At 38.6% G+C, this 12,836-nt stretch overlaps 1 long non-coding RNA gene across 1 annotated transcript; it reads right to left on the bottom strand.

Moving 5' to 3' along the window:
• Positions 1 to 2,293: 2,293 nt before the first annotated feature.
• LOC139132016 (uncharacterized) lies at positions 2,294 to 4,699 on the bottom strand. Its single transcript, XR_011552236.1, has 3 exons — positions 4,482 to 4,699; positions 3,769 to 3,850; positions 2,294 to 3,143 (listed from the first exon to the last, which is right to left on the bottom strand). It is a non-coding gene; the product is annotated as an uncharacterized lncRNA (long non-coding RNA).
• Positions 4,700 to 12,836: the final 8,137 nt, after the last annotated feature.

Genomic DNA, 12,836 nt, shown 5'->3' with positions numbered 1-12,836 from the left:
TCAAAGCTTTGTGCTGCCAATATTATCTAAAGGTTTATTCCTTTTGAGGTACAGTAGTGGTAACTTTTGATGATTTTTACAGTAATTTTTACTAACTTATTACAGTTGCACTTTCTTGTTCTGTAGATGATACATCATGATGAAATGCCCAGTGCTTGGCTTTTCAACATAACCTACAGGTACAGTGTAGATAGCTTACAATATCGTTGACAATAGAGTGAAATTCAATCCTTAACAATAGCATTTATACAAGTTCTGTTCAGAAATTTAATATCAGTCATTCATTTTGGCATTTCATGCTGTATGTAGAACTAAAAAATCTAATTGTAAGGCAGAACAAATTTACTGTAAAAATCATCAAAAGTTAAGGTTACAATCTGCTGTAATTTATCTCAGGTAACTATTATGAAATGTGACTTATTGCTTTTAAGTTTATTTTCCCAAAGTTTAATTTTATTTCTCTTTTCTTTCCTTCTGAAATACTCAATAAGTCTTCTTCACTCTGGTCTTCTGTTAACTGTGTTTGCCAATGTGTGTTTTACATTTTGCTTTGTTCAAGAATCACAAGGACCAGTTTGATGATTTTTTCATTTTTTTTTTGTTTTGAATGTCAGTTATAAGTTCTTGTGTAACTCCTGGAAGCATATTGAAACAATTACTTAGCTCGTCAACACAGGGTCAATACATGAATTTGTAAACTATTCAGTTATTGTTTGCATTTAAACCCTTATCCAGACCAGTGTTCACTTAATTTGTCAACACTAATATCGCAGTCTGTCAATGTACAGGTTGAATTTACATATTTGACACTGTGTAACTCAGCATGGCTTAGGGACTGGTCAGTTTCTTCAGCCTGGGGGGGGCACCCTGTTTTTGACTTTGGTGATAGGGGGGTCACCATGTTTTTGAAATGCCCAATAGGGGGGGTCAGTGTGTTTTTGAATTTTGAAACAGGCTCATCATTGCCTAAAATGCTAGTGTCAGCCACAAATTTCATCATTCAGTTGTATTTTTCGGCTCGGGCGCGTAACTTTAATAATCAGTCATATTTTTCAGCACGCCCAACTTTAACATATCAAGCATACATACATCAGAGATATCTGTATGTTCAATATTGTTCAGCGTGCTCTTCAAGCTCATTACTTTTATATATCAGACATTTTTCAGCATGCCCTTCAGGTGCATGACTTTAATATACAAGGCATATATATCGGAGATATCAGGATGTTTCATATTTTTCGGCGCGCCCTTCGGGTGCCATACTTTAATATTCAGAGATATCTTGATGTTTGCTAAGTGAAAGTGTACCATTATGAAATCTGCATTTCATATGAAAAGGATGACAAATTCCTGATACTTTTCTGTTCTCTCTATGAGAATTCAGTATGAGAAAGCAACATGCACAAATATTTCACAATATATATATTTGATACAGTGACTTATTTTAGAAATAGAAAAATGACAAGATATCTTTCCTTCTCATTGATGCAATTATTTTCCTTTGTGTCACTGGTTTTCTGTAGAAAGATGCTTTTTTATGAACAAAATAACAGTTAAAAAAGACAGTTTTTGTCATTATTACCTGTGTTTTTTATGGTTTCAATGTTACAAGAAAAGGTCCTCTCAGACACTGTGCACATCAGATTTGGCTAAAAAAGCTCTCTATGGCTTCTCAGGAGATTTAATTGGATGGTTGGCAAGTCTTAACACCCATAAAAGTTTTTGATTCACTGCTTTTTCCTCTTTGATATTAATGATTGACATCCATTTCTGTACAACAGTTCAGGACATCTGGTTAAGCATAGAAAGTGTGAAATACATTCACAGCTCATTCAAAATACAGCTCATTCAAAATGTACTGTATTCAAACTTTAAGATTTACATTTTGAAATTCCTATCTTACAACTGACATGTCAACAATTTCATTAAAACATAGAATGACTATTTAAAATATAAATATATGTAATTATATATATATATATATATATATATATATATAATGTCCACCTTTTGTTTTACCTATGTCGCGCGCCGGGGGGGGTCACCCTGTTTTCGAAATTTGGAATAGGGGGGGTCACCCTATTTTCAACATTTGGAATAGGGGGGGGGGTCAACCAGTTTTTGACGTCGGCAAAAAATAATCCACCGCCCCCCCCCCCCCAGGATGAAGAAACTGACCAGTCCCTTAGGGAGTAGAAAAAGAAACTGCAGTTGACCTAAGGACAAAAATAGTGAAAATCATTGAAAGTTACAGAGCCATACCAGCCCGTTACATCAAATTGCCTTTTGTCACACCAATTAATCATTGTCTTTTCAAGTGATTGTAAGCCCTTGTATATCAGCATGTACACAACATATTTTTAGTGAAAACATATTTTAATAAATCCTTTAAATCAACTTGAACACACAAAAACCAGCATATTAAATGACACAACATACTACACTGTTTTGATAATTCATTACCTATATCTCTAATTACAATGCAATGTTGATAATACTTTCATTGTCTGTAGTATAGGTACAGCATTACATGTCATTTGATAAATATTGGCAATAAGTGTCAGCAAGTCTACTGTTTAGCTGAAATCACTAAATTTTCCTGAGAATGAGATTTTCTCAGTCTGTATATTCCCCGCTCAAATTAAGATAGGAGCATTTTCTGTTTTGGGCACATTTAATTTTTAGTGTTAGAGACAACTACCAACTACAAAATTACCAAGAGCTGTTTCAATGAGAGGCAGCTAGGTTCTCAAGGTTGTCTGGAAGCACTATAGGAGTAATTGTACAAACTTGTGATGTTGCAATAAACTCTCCTGCAAATGTGTCATAAAGTGAAAATCAGGAAATTCAGTGTTCATGGGATTGTTAAAAGTGTACTTTTCACGCATGCTTCACGACAGCTACACTTTGGTTTCACAAACTTTTTGCAGGAGTCGTCTCAGGCTTTGGAGCTGTTGATCCGGGATGGTATATGCCATCACTGTGGTACAGATGTGTTGCTCTAAATCTCTGGAACAGTTCTGATCCCATGGTTTTGTAGTGTGTAATTTGATACAGCATGGCAGAAATATGGTTGCAAAACCCTTTCCAGGCTGTACATGGCAATGATTTTCCTTCACTGGCTTGTTATTCAGATAAGTGATCTACAAAAGACAAGCAAAGTAATTCCATTGATGACAATTTGCCAGTATTTTTACATTGCATCACATACATTGTCATGGAAAACCAAATTTAAAATTCTGTCTGCACTTTGTCAATACAGATTTTGGAGTTTGTGTTTCAGTGATTGTTATTGTTTGACAATTGAATTTACACCTTAACATGAATTCATTTACTGACATGCCACACACTATTTGAACAACGTGATTTGGAATCCTGACATATTGACTGCATTGATAAGGAGAGCAAAAAAAATAACAAAAACTTTTCAAAATGTTAACTTCACCCTCTAGCCATACATTTCTCAAGATCTGTTCAAGATAAATTGACTGGTTCTTGTATTTTATTTATTTTCTTTTAATGTTTATGGAAGGCAGACCTTTCTGACTCATGAGTGGAAATTTATATATTTACTAGATCACTGGTCATAAATGGAAAATCAACGCATACTTTGATCAAGTTGAGAATTTGATAAAAAACATATTTATAAGTACACCTTGGTACATTAATATTACCTTGTACACTTTGAGAAAACCTAATAAAGTGTATTAAATACAAAAAAATATTACTGTGAATACAAATAACATACTGAGAGGATTCAATACTTACAGACAGTTTATGAGGAGAGTCATTCTTTTCCATTGACCAATAACAAAACATTTGGCATAACAGCCTCCCTCAAGAACTTTCACTGAAAAAATTTGAAAAAAGAAAATCTGTCAATTACTCTTTTGCACCCATGGGTTGCAAACTGAAACTGAGACATTAGGGACACTGCTAATGCAATGTTGGCAAATAGGAACATTTGTCAGATTGAGATGCTACAACCTGATGAAGACAACACGTATTACACAAAATCACGGTCAGGAGCAGCTGCTCAGTGGTTTTGCCGGGTATTTGGGTCGGACGGTAAAACAAAATTTTGCCATCCGATCCAAATACCCAAGCTAAACCTCGAGCCACTACTATACTGCAGCTAAGTCAGCGGTCAGGAGTGACCGTGACAAAATCTGGGACTGTAACCGATCGTGTCAGAACATTCAGGGAGACAAAACCACTTTGATAAAGGCGTCCTTCTGCAGATCTGGTGACCATCGCGTCGTGGTGCGATTTTGTCAAACTATCATCGATAAGCCCACTGCTGATACTTTAGTTTTGTTGGTCATGATATTTTCCATATATTTTTCACGAAATTACTCCATTTGTTTAAAGATTAGCCAGGTACAACGTTCATTTTCATTTTTTCGATGTAAAGTATTCACAGAAGGTAATTTTGAAACATTTTGTCGTCTGCATACGTTACGTGGCGCGTGGCAACTTACCTTGAAGATCGTGTAAGATCCGGGAAAACATTCTGGTCTTTTGATAAAATCCTCTTCGGAGCCCTCGCAAAATGTTCAGCAGTCAGATCTCCGTCTCTTCCTACCTCCATGCTTATAGTGAAGTCCACTATGTTTGCCAGATCGTTTGTCAAAGCCGGATTACCAGGACGGGCACGAAAAACAACATCCGAATTCTTGTATATAACCTCGTTTTCATTTTAAGATGGACGTGGTTATGTTGCCGAAACCACTTTTGAGAAAGATTCTCGGTCAAGTGCAAGTGAAAATAACGTTAGAATTATAATGTATGATATGATATTGAACTTTATGATGAAGCAATTTTTCCACTCAAAAAGCGAAATCGCCTGTAAAACACGCTTTTCAGTGTAGTTTCCGCATTTCTCGGTCGCTTCTTTATTGCTTATCCCTCAAGATGTAATACGGACACCCCTCTTTTCACATGGTATATGACCAGCGCTGAGGACACACACACCTTCACGCAATCTGAAGGTTCAAATCAAATCTTCAACAAATGTTCCCGGTGCGAAGCTTTATTTAACCTTCTGAAGGTAACCTTTGTCCAACCTTTCAGAAAACTATGGTTGTCGAAAGGTTCATTGTAAACATTTGACTAAGGTTATAAGGCTGAAGCTCTATTTTACCTTGTGAAAGTAACCTTTGTCTATTACCTTTCGGAAAACTAAGGTTGTCGAAAGGTTCATTGTGAACATTTGACGAAGGTTCTAAGGCTGAAGTTGTATTTAACCTTAGAAAATATGCTTATTCAAACTTTGGGTATTAACTTTGTACAAGATTGCAATACAACCTTTGACTTTGATTTTTTTGAATCAAAGCTTTGTCTAAGCTTCAGCATGAACGCCAGCACAACCTTGGAGGGAATCGACCTTCGACAAAGGTGGTGCACAATCGCGTGTGTAGGCGAAAAACCTTACCTCATGTTTTCTCGCGACAGTAGTGGCGCTATTCAGTTATGCTCGCCATTAGTTAAGCATGTGTGCGGTTCGAGCTCTCGTTGTGGTCATAAAAGAGTCATTGTTCAGCGTATCTACCGTGTCGAGGTAAACTGGATTTCGAGGAAACCGCGCCGCGACATTGCACTTTTATATGATATCGGATATTTACAGCTATTAGACTACACGGTATCGAAATTAGAATTGTTTGGTCTGATATGTGAGGTTGTGAAATCTCCAATATAAGATACTTATCCACAGTTTTAGACAAGTCTAGTAGAGTCGGACCTCGAAAATCGGGCTTGGCCAGAGCGTGGGCTAGATCTGCAAGGTACAAGTAAAATCCCCGAGATATATCGAATATTTACCCGCGATTTGACAAGTATAGGATTGTCAAGTATAGAAGTTAGGGTCGGATTGAGGAAGTCGGGCTTGTCAAGATCTGTGAGGTGGTAAAATCTCCGATATACATTGGATATTTACCCGCGATTTAAAAGTCTAGAGTTGACTAGTATCGATATTTAGAGTCACTAGCTGTGGGTCCATAGCGGTGGTGTTTTGTCTTTTACGTGCTGGTTTTTGCCTTTACGTTTTTAACCCCGCCACCACAGACGTGCAAGAGACACAAGGCAAGTCATTGTATAGTATCGATATTAGAGTCACAGCCGATAAATATCAAGTAAATATCTGTGATTTCACAGATGCGGTGTGTTGATGCGCGAGGCAAGTCATTCTAGAATTGTCTAGTATCGATTATTAGAGTCTCAACATCGCCGATAGGTATCAGCCTGAGTTAAATATCGCCCAGTATTGATATTAGACCCATATAGATTGTTATGTATGACAGAAATATTTTGGACGTCAAACTTCGATACTAGAAAGTAAATGTCCGTTATTTAAATATTGTGCAAATCGCGCCTTGATTGTAATTTGACCTTGATGGCCATTAGCCTTGTTCACCTGTAGAGATTACATTTTTGTGATTCGTCTTTCACGTGGGTTTCGACACTTCAATATCCCTCTCTTCATCAGTTGCCCTAGTTATTTGTATTTGATGATAGTCATCTTCCCTCAAAGAGGAGAAGCCAGAATCATTTTTGAAAGAGTCAACTGTTGTAATGACTCCATATGTGTATGTGATCCGGTGTTTGTGGTGCCAAAACTTATACCCATCCTATGGCGTGTAATCCATGCCAAAATTAACACCTTATATTTTGAGCCAACCTACATGCAACTCTCACGAAGGTACATGCAACTCTCACGAAACTGCATGCGATTCACAAAGCTACACGCAACTCTCGCGAACGTGCATGCAACTCACGAGGCTACATGCAACTCACGAAGCTACATGCAACTCACGAACTTGCATTTTGAGCCAAGCTACATGCAACTCTCACGAAGCTGCATGCGACTCACCAAGCTACATGCAACTCTCACGAACGTGCATGCAACTCACCAAGCTACATGCAACTCTAACGAACGTGCATGCAACTCACGAACTTGCATGCAACTCACGAAGCTACATGCAACTCGCGAACCTGCATGCAACTCGCTCGAACCTCATGCAACTCTCTTGAAATGCATTCGCTTTGCGCTGCGACTTATTTGAATCGGACTCCCTAGATTACCTTTGAAGCTCAACTCATTTTGCTTGAAGCTCGTTTTTGAGCTGAACGCATTCGTGTCGGGGGAAAGTCCGTGTGAAGGGGGGACTTGGTTGGGGTAAACCAATTTTAAATAGGGTCTGCTGCATGCTGCCTTCGATTTAAATAAAGGCACTTCTGCGTTGAGAAAACCATACGTGAATTGGAGTACACTATGTCGGTTAACGTGTGTGAATGAGGTTCTATCGTATTTTATTTGACTCTCATTTTACTTCAAGTAGACTGTGCCACAATGTGGTTTACAATAAACCAACCCATCATTAAAGTGACTAACTTTGCTCCGACAACGCGGAAGCTTATGAGACGTCACAACGCGTCATACCAACGTCATATGACGTATTCAGATGTGTTCTGCCAGTGAGCCAGGGGATCTGAAAAAAATGACCCGACATATCAGTATATGCAGTGCAACAAGCAACTTGAGTTGCCCGTCGCATTGCCTCGTTTGTACGATGTCATCGTGTCACTCGATTACCATGGACGAAAACAACAATTGTCTGCGCAGCGTAAAAATCTCCGTGCTGTGTGAATTTATCTCTGCGCTCATGGAAATTAGATTTCTTGGTTTTATGGTTTTAACATTAAACTAAGAACAGGCCGAGGTCATAGCCTGCCTGCCAGGATCGCTAGTCTCGTCTGATTAGCATGGCGACCAGCGCGGCCTCTCATTTTGTAGGGAAATCAGATCGTTAATTTTGACACCTACCATAACGCAAGCATTTAAAGATTTAGAAAGTACCCATTTCGATAAAGCTTATATGGAACAACCTCTCAGTTCATTCTGAGTTCTGCTATCTTTAATGTTAAAACCATAAAACCAAGAAATCTAGTTGTTGTTGTTATTGTTGTCTGTATTGTTGTTTATGTTTATTAGTCGTGATGTTGTTGTTGTTGACAAATGGAATTCAACTAATATTAATGTTGTGTTGTGGCTGTTTCAAACGCAATGTAGATGCCATTAGAAACGCTACAAGGATACCATCATTCTTTGACACGAGGGGGGCGATGTATACCAACGTACACTCTCTCCATGTGCATGTGCACAACCCCACAACCGGTCGTGAAGGAAAAACTTTGAAAAACTACTTAACTTTCTCCTGACATGCATCGCCACGACCCAACGACCTTTTCTTCAAAGAAAAACTTTGAAAAAATATTCTATTTCTCTTGGCATTTATCGCCACGACTCTACGACCGGTCGCGAAGGAAAAACTTGTAAATATATTACTCTATTTTATCCCGACTCGTATTTTATCGATGTCGATACGGTCAATGTACTGTGAAAATATTGTATGACTTGATGATTTAGGCAGGGTACAGTACGCAATATACGCAAATTGTCCGAGTTGAAGTATGAAACTTTAAAAAATCAGGTGGTAAACAAAATTATGAAAAGCCTCCGCTGGACAAATAATTGTGAACGACCTCCCAGAAAGTAATTATAAAATCTGAAGCTGTCGGTGATGTTGGAATCTCCAGGAATCACTCATCATAGTGTACATAGGTAACCATCCTTTAAGGCAATCTGCACATTGCAAATGTTCAGTGTTTTTGTAAATTGTTCTCTTACATTAATTCGATTGTAAAGGATATATCCTTGGGCCACTTCCTGTCGACTTTTATGATTTCAATTTGTTTTGTCTACGTCTGACAAGGCGATTGTAAGGACTACGTATTTAGCAGGCTAATACTCGACCCGTAAAACATCGCCAGCTGTACGCATACGCTGTGTGAAGTTGCCCTCATTTTCCTTATTGAATAGTCACGGAAGTGAATAGCGCAGAGAACAAACAGTAGAGAGAAATTTGAAACGGTGCGGAGAATTGTCTCCCAGCAGGGAGATTTGAAACAGCCTGCGGAGAAATTTTAAACAGTAGAGAGAAATTTTAAAAGGCACCAAGATTTTCAAACAGCGCCGAGATTTTTACACACTACCGCGAATTATTTTACACAGCGCGGAGATCTTTACACAGCACGGAGAGTTTTCAACAGCGCCGAGATTTTTACACACCGCCACGATTTATTTTACACAGCGGAGATTTTTTAAGAGCACCGAGATTTTACACAGCGCGGAGAATTTCCATGAGCGCAGAGATAAATTCACACAGCACGGAGATTTTTACGCTGCGCAGACAATTGTTGTTTTCGTCCATGGTAATCGAGTGACACGATGACATCGTACAAACGAGGCAATGCGACGGGCAACTCAAGTTGCTTGTTGCACTGCATATACTACCGGTATATGTCGAGTCATTTTTTTCAGATCCCCTGGCTCACTGGCAGAACACATCTGAATACGTCATATGACGTTGGTATGACGCGTTGTGACGTCTCATAAGCTTCCGCGTTGTCGGAGCAAAGTTAGTCACTTTAATGATGGGTTGGTTTATTGTAAACCACATTGTGGCACAGTCTACTTGAAGTAAAATGAGAGTCAAATAAAATACGATAGAACCTCATTCACACACGTTAACCGACATAGTGTACTCCAATTCACGTATGGTTTTCTCAACCCAGAAGTGCCTTTATTTAAATCGAAGGCAGCATGCAGCAGACCCTATTTAAAATTGGTTTACCCCAACCAAGTCCCCCCTTCACACGGACTTTCCCCCGACACGAATGCGTTCAGCTCAAAAACGAGCTTCAAGCAAAATGAGTTGAGCTTCAAAGGTAATCTAGGGAGTCCGATTCAAATAAGTCGCAGCGCAAAGCGAATGCATTTCAAGAGAGTTGCATGAGGTTCGAGCGAGTTGCATGCAGGTTCGCGAGTTGCATGTAGCTTCGTGAGTTGCATGCAAGTTCGTGAGTTGCATGCACGTTCGTTAGAGTTGCATGTAGCTTGGTGAGTTGCATGCACGTTCGTGAGAGTTGCATGTAGCTTGGTGAGTCCGCATGCAGCTTCGTGAGAGTTGCATGTAGCTTGGCTCAAAATGCAAGTTCGTGAGTTGCATGTAGCTTCGTGAGTTGCATGTAGCCTCGTGAGTTGCATGCACGTTCGCGAGAGTTGCGTGTAGCTTTGTGAATCGCATGCAGTTTCGTGAGAGTTGCATGTACCTTCGTGAGAGTTGCATGTAGGTTGGCTCAAAATGTAAGGTGTTAATTTTGGCATGGATTACACGCCATACGCATCCCTGATTGAGGTTCTGGACGCTTAGCTTTTTCGTGTGGGCACATATTTCAAGCCACGCTTGTGCTCGTTTTCTCGACTTTAGATATTGAAATACTTGTTGTTAAACGGCTGTTTAGTAAGAAATAGAATTGTTTTATTTGTTTGTGCTTAACCTTTCACAGATTTCAAAGGTTTTTTTGAGTAAGATCAGTTCCCAAAACTTTTGGTTTTGATAGTTATTTTCGATTCCTTTCCTTTAAAAAAATTAAAAGGCACAAAATCAATTTGAGAAGGGGTGTCTTTTATTTTTCCGATCAAATTTTCTAGGCCCCTATACTGAGCGCGGGTAAAAAATCTGCACTATATTTTGATTTGACCTGAGGATCGGACCAGTTGATTTTCTTTAGGGCCAGTGATTTTCTAAAGTTGCTGGTCCGCTTGGCCAGTAGAGATTTTGTGTGAGCTTCACATACTGGAAATATGTCTACATTACTTATTCATTTCTTCTGTGAAGATTATATTGTCATGTGGCGTGGTTGAGAGGTAGCTTGGTTAGTGATCGTCACGGTAGGTAATTGTTCCTGTTTGTCGTTGCTATCCTGGTTGACATAGTGTAATTCATCGATCTAGTATCCACAAACGACAAAAAGAAGAATGTTAATATGTTAATACAACTATTTTGGATAGAATGCTGATGATTTTACAACGGTTACTTATCGCCACCATACACAAATACCTTTAACCTCTTCAGAAAAGGCCATAAATGGAATAGCAGTGAGCAGCAGCGAAGTCTACTGGAATATCCATTAAGGTTTCAAGACGAGAATTCAGCCTTTTTAAGCCAACAATTTTCTAGCGGTTAATAAGCTCAAAACCCCAGTAAATTATATATTTACGGAAAGCCTAGATATAGGGAACCATTTTGGTTACCATAGTGTCACCGCTGTTTACATAACTATCACGTGACAGGTAATTTGCATAACCTTTCAAAAATCGGTTTTCCCTATATGTTTGTTTCAATTCTTTTAGATATGTGGCTGAAATTTGTGATTGCAAGCTGTCCTTAGGATCTTCAAAAGCGTGTCTCAGAATTGTTTAAACCTTAAACAGTTTTTATGCCAGAAAAACTTCCAGAGCTGTGAATTTAACCTTAGTCAATTTCTTTAAAATTGTGCTAAAATAAAAACTAGGCAAGACATAAAAAAAACTGAGACACACGTTTGAAGACCGTTGTGACAGCTTGCATTCCAGTAAGTTTGAGTCAGATATTTTGAAGTATTGAGAGAAAACATGGGGAAAACCGAATTTTTAAAGGTTATGCAAATTACCTGTCACGTGATAGTTATGTAAACAATGGTGACATTGTGATTACCAAAATCTTCCCCTATATCTAGGCTTTCAGAAAATGTATTCTGTACGGGGGTTATGAGCTTATTAAACATTGTTTGATTAAAGAGGTCAATTTCTTGTCTTGGAGCCTTAAGTCGTTAATGTCAAAATGCGATTCGCCCACACAAGACAAGTGATCACTCGGCCAACAAGCTGTCAAAAGTATGACTCGGCATAAAAGCATGACGGGCTAGTGCCGGTTCTATCACAGAGAAAGTCGATCTTTGTCAGTAGGCGTGGTCCTAATACAAACGCCGATCATCTGATAAAATACATCTTACAGGTTATTGATATCAGGGTCCTGGAATGTGAAAGACTGCAAAAAATGTAAATATAAACACATAAAGATATAAAAATATAGGACATACGCTTCCTTCCGTGTCAATTTTAATTCGGTAAATTTTGACTCTATTGAATTCAGATTTCTGGCCTGAAGGAGTGTTGATTTTGAAGTTTTATCAACCTCGTATAGAAGCTACGCATGCATCATAGAACTATCGATACGTAAGAAACTCGAAAACGCTGTCCGCGAAACACATGGCATTTGCTTATGTAACCATATGCTGTACATATATTCGCAAAAACGTGTGTGATGGTCATAGGTGGTGACATGTATCAGAAATGTGTGTTGTGGCCACAGATGGTGCTAGATACTGGTTGTCCTTGCAACCTAAGACTGGGAAATTCCGTATATTGACCTTTCACGCTAATGGCTTTGAGCACAGCAAAATATTTCCGAATAGTATGTCCCTATTAAAGATTGATTTTGCAATCTGTGATGTTTTATCAAATATAACTTTACTCTAAAAATGTTTCCAATTACTGTGAGTGATAAGATGCATCAATAACACCTATTTGTTAGTAATTAATCACTTCTTCTAATTTGAATGTTGTAGTCCTACGCACTGTGAGACATTGCTCTGACAGACACGTTTCTCTTGGGAGTCACACCATAGACGGCATGCAGTGAGCATCATGATTTTTGAACTTCTGATTGAGATGATTTTGGACAGCAGTGAGTTTGCAGTTTGGAACGAACAGCTACTGAGGTTGAAATGTGTATGCTATCCTGATGTACAGAACATTCCTATGAAGTTTTAACCAGAATCGGTGACTTTGTAGACGTCTATAAAGATTTTGTGCCTCGAATGTGCTGACCAAGGACACGTGTATGTTCAGAAATTATTGTCTCATTCAAAGGTACGACTATGTGATTATGAAG

The sequence above is a fragment of the Ptychodera flava genome, chromosome 4 (genome assembly GCF_041260155.1).
Source record: "Ptychodera flava strain L36383 chromosome 4, AS_Pfla_20210202, whole genome shotgun sequence".
Classification (NCBI taxonomy): Eukaryota; Metazoa; Hemichordata; class Enteropneusta; family Ptychoderidae; genus Ptychodera; species Ptychodera flava.
The sequence above is the reverse complement of the archived record's forward strand: the minus strand, read 5'-3'. Positions and strand labels throughout refer to the sequence as shown.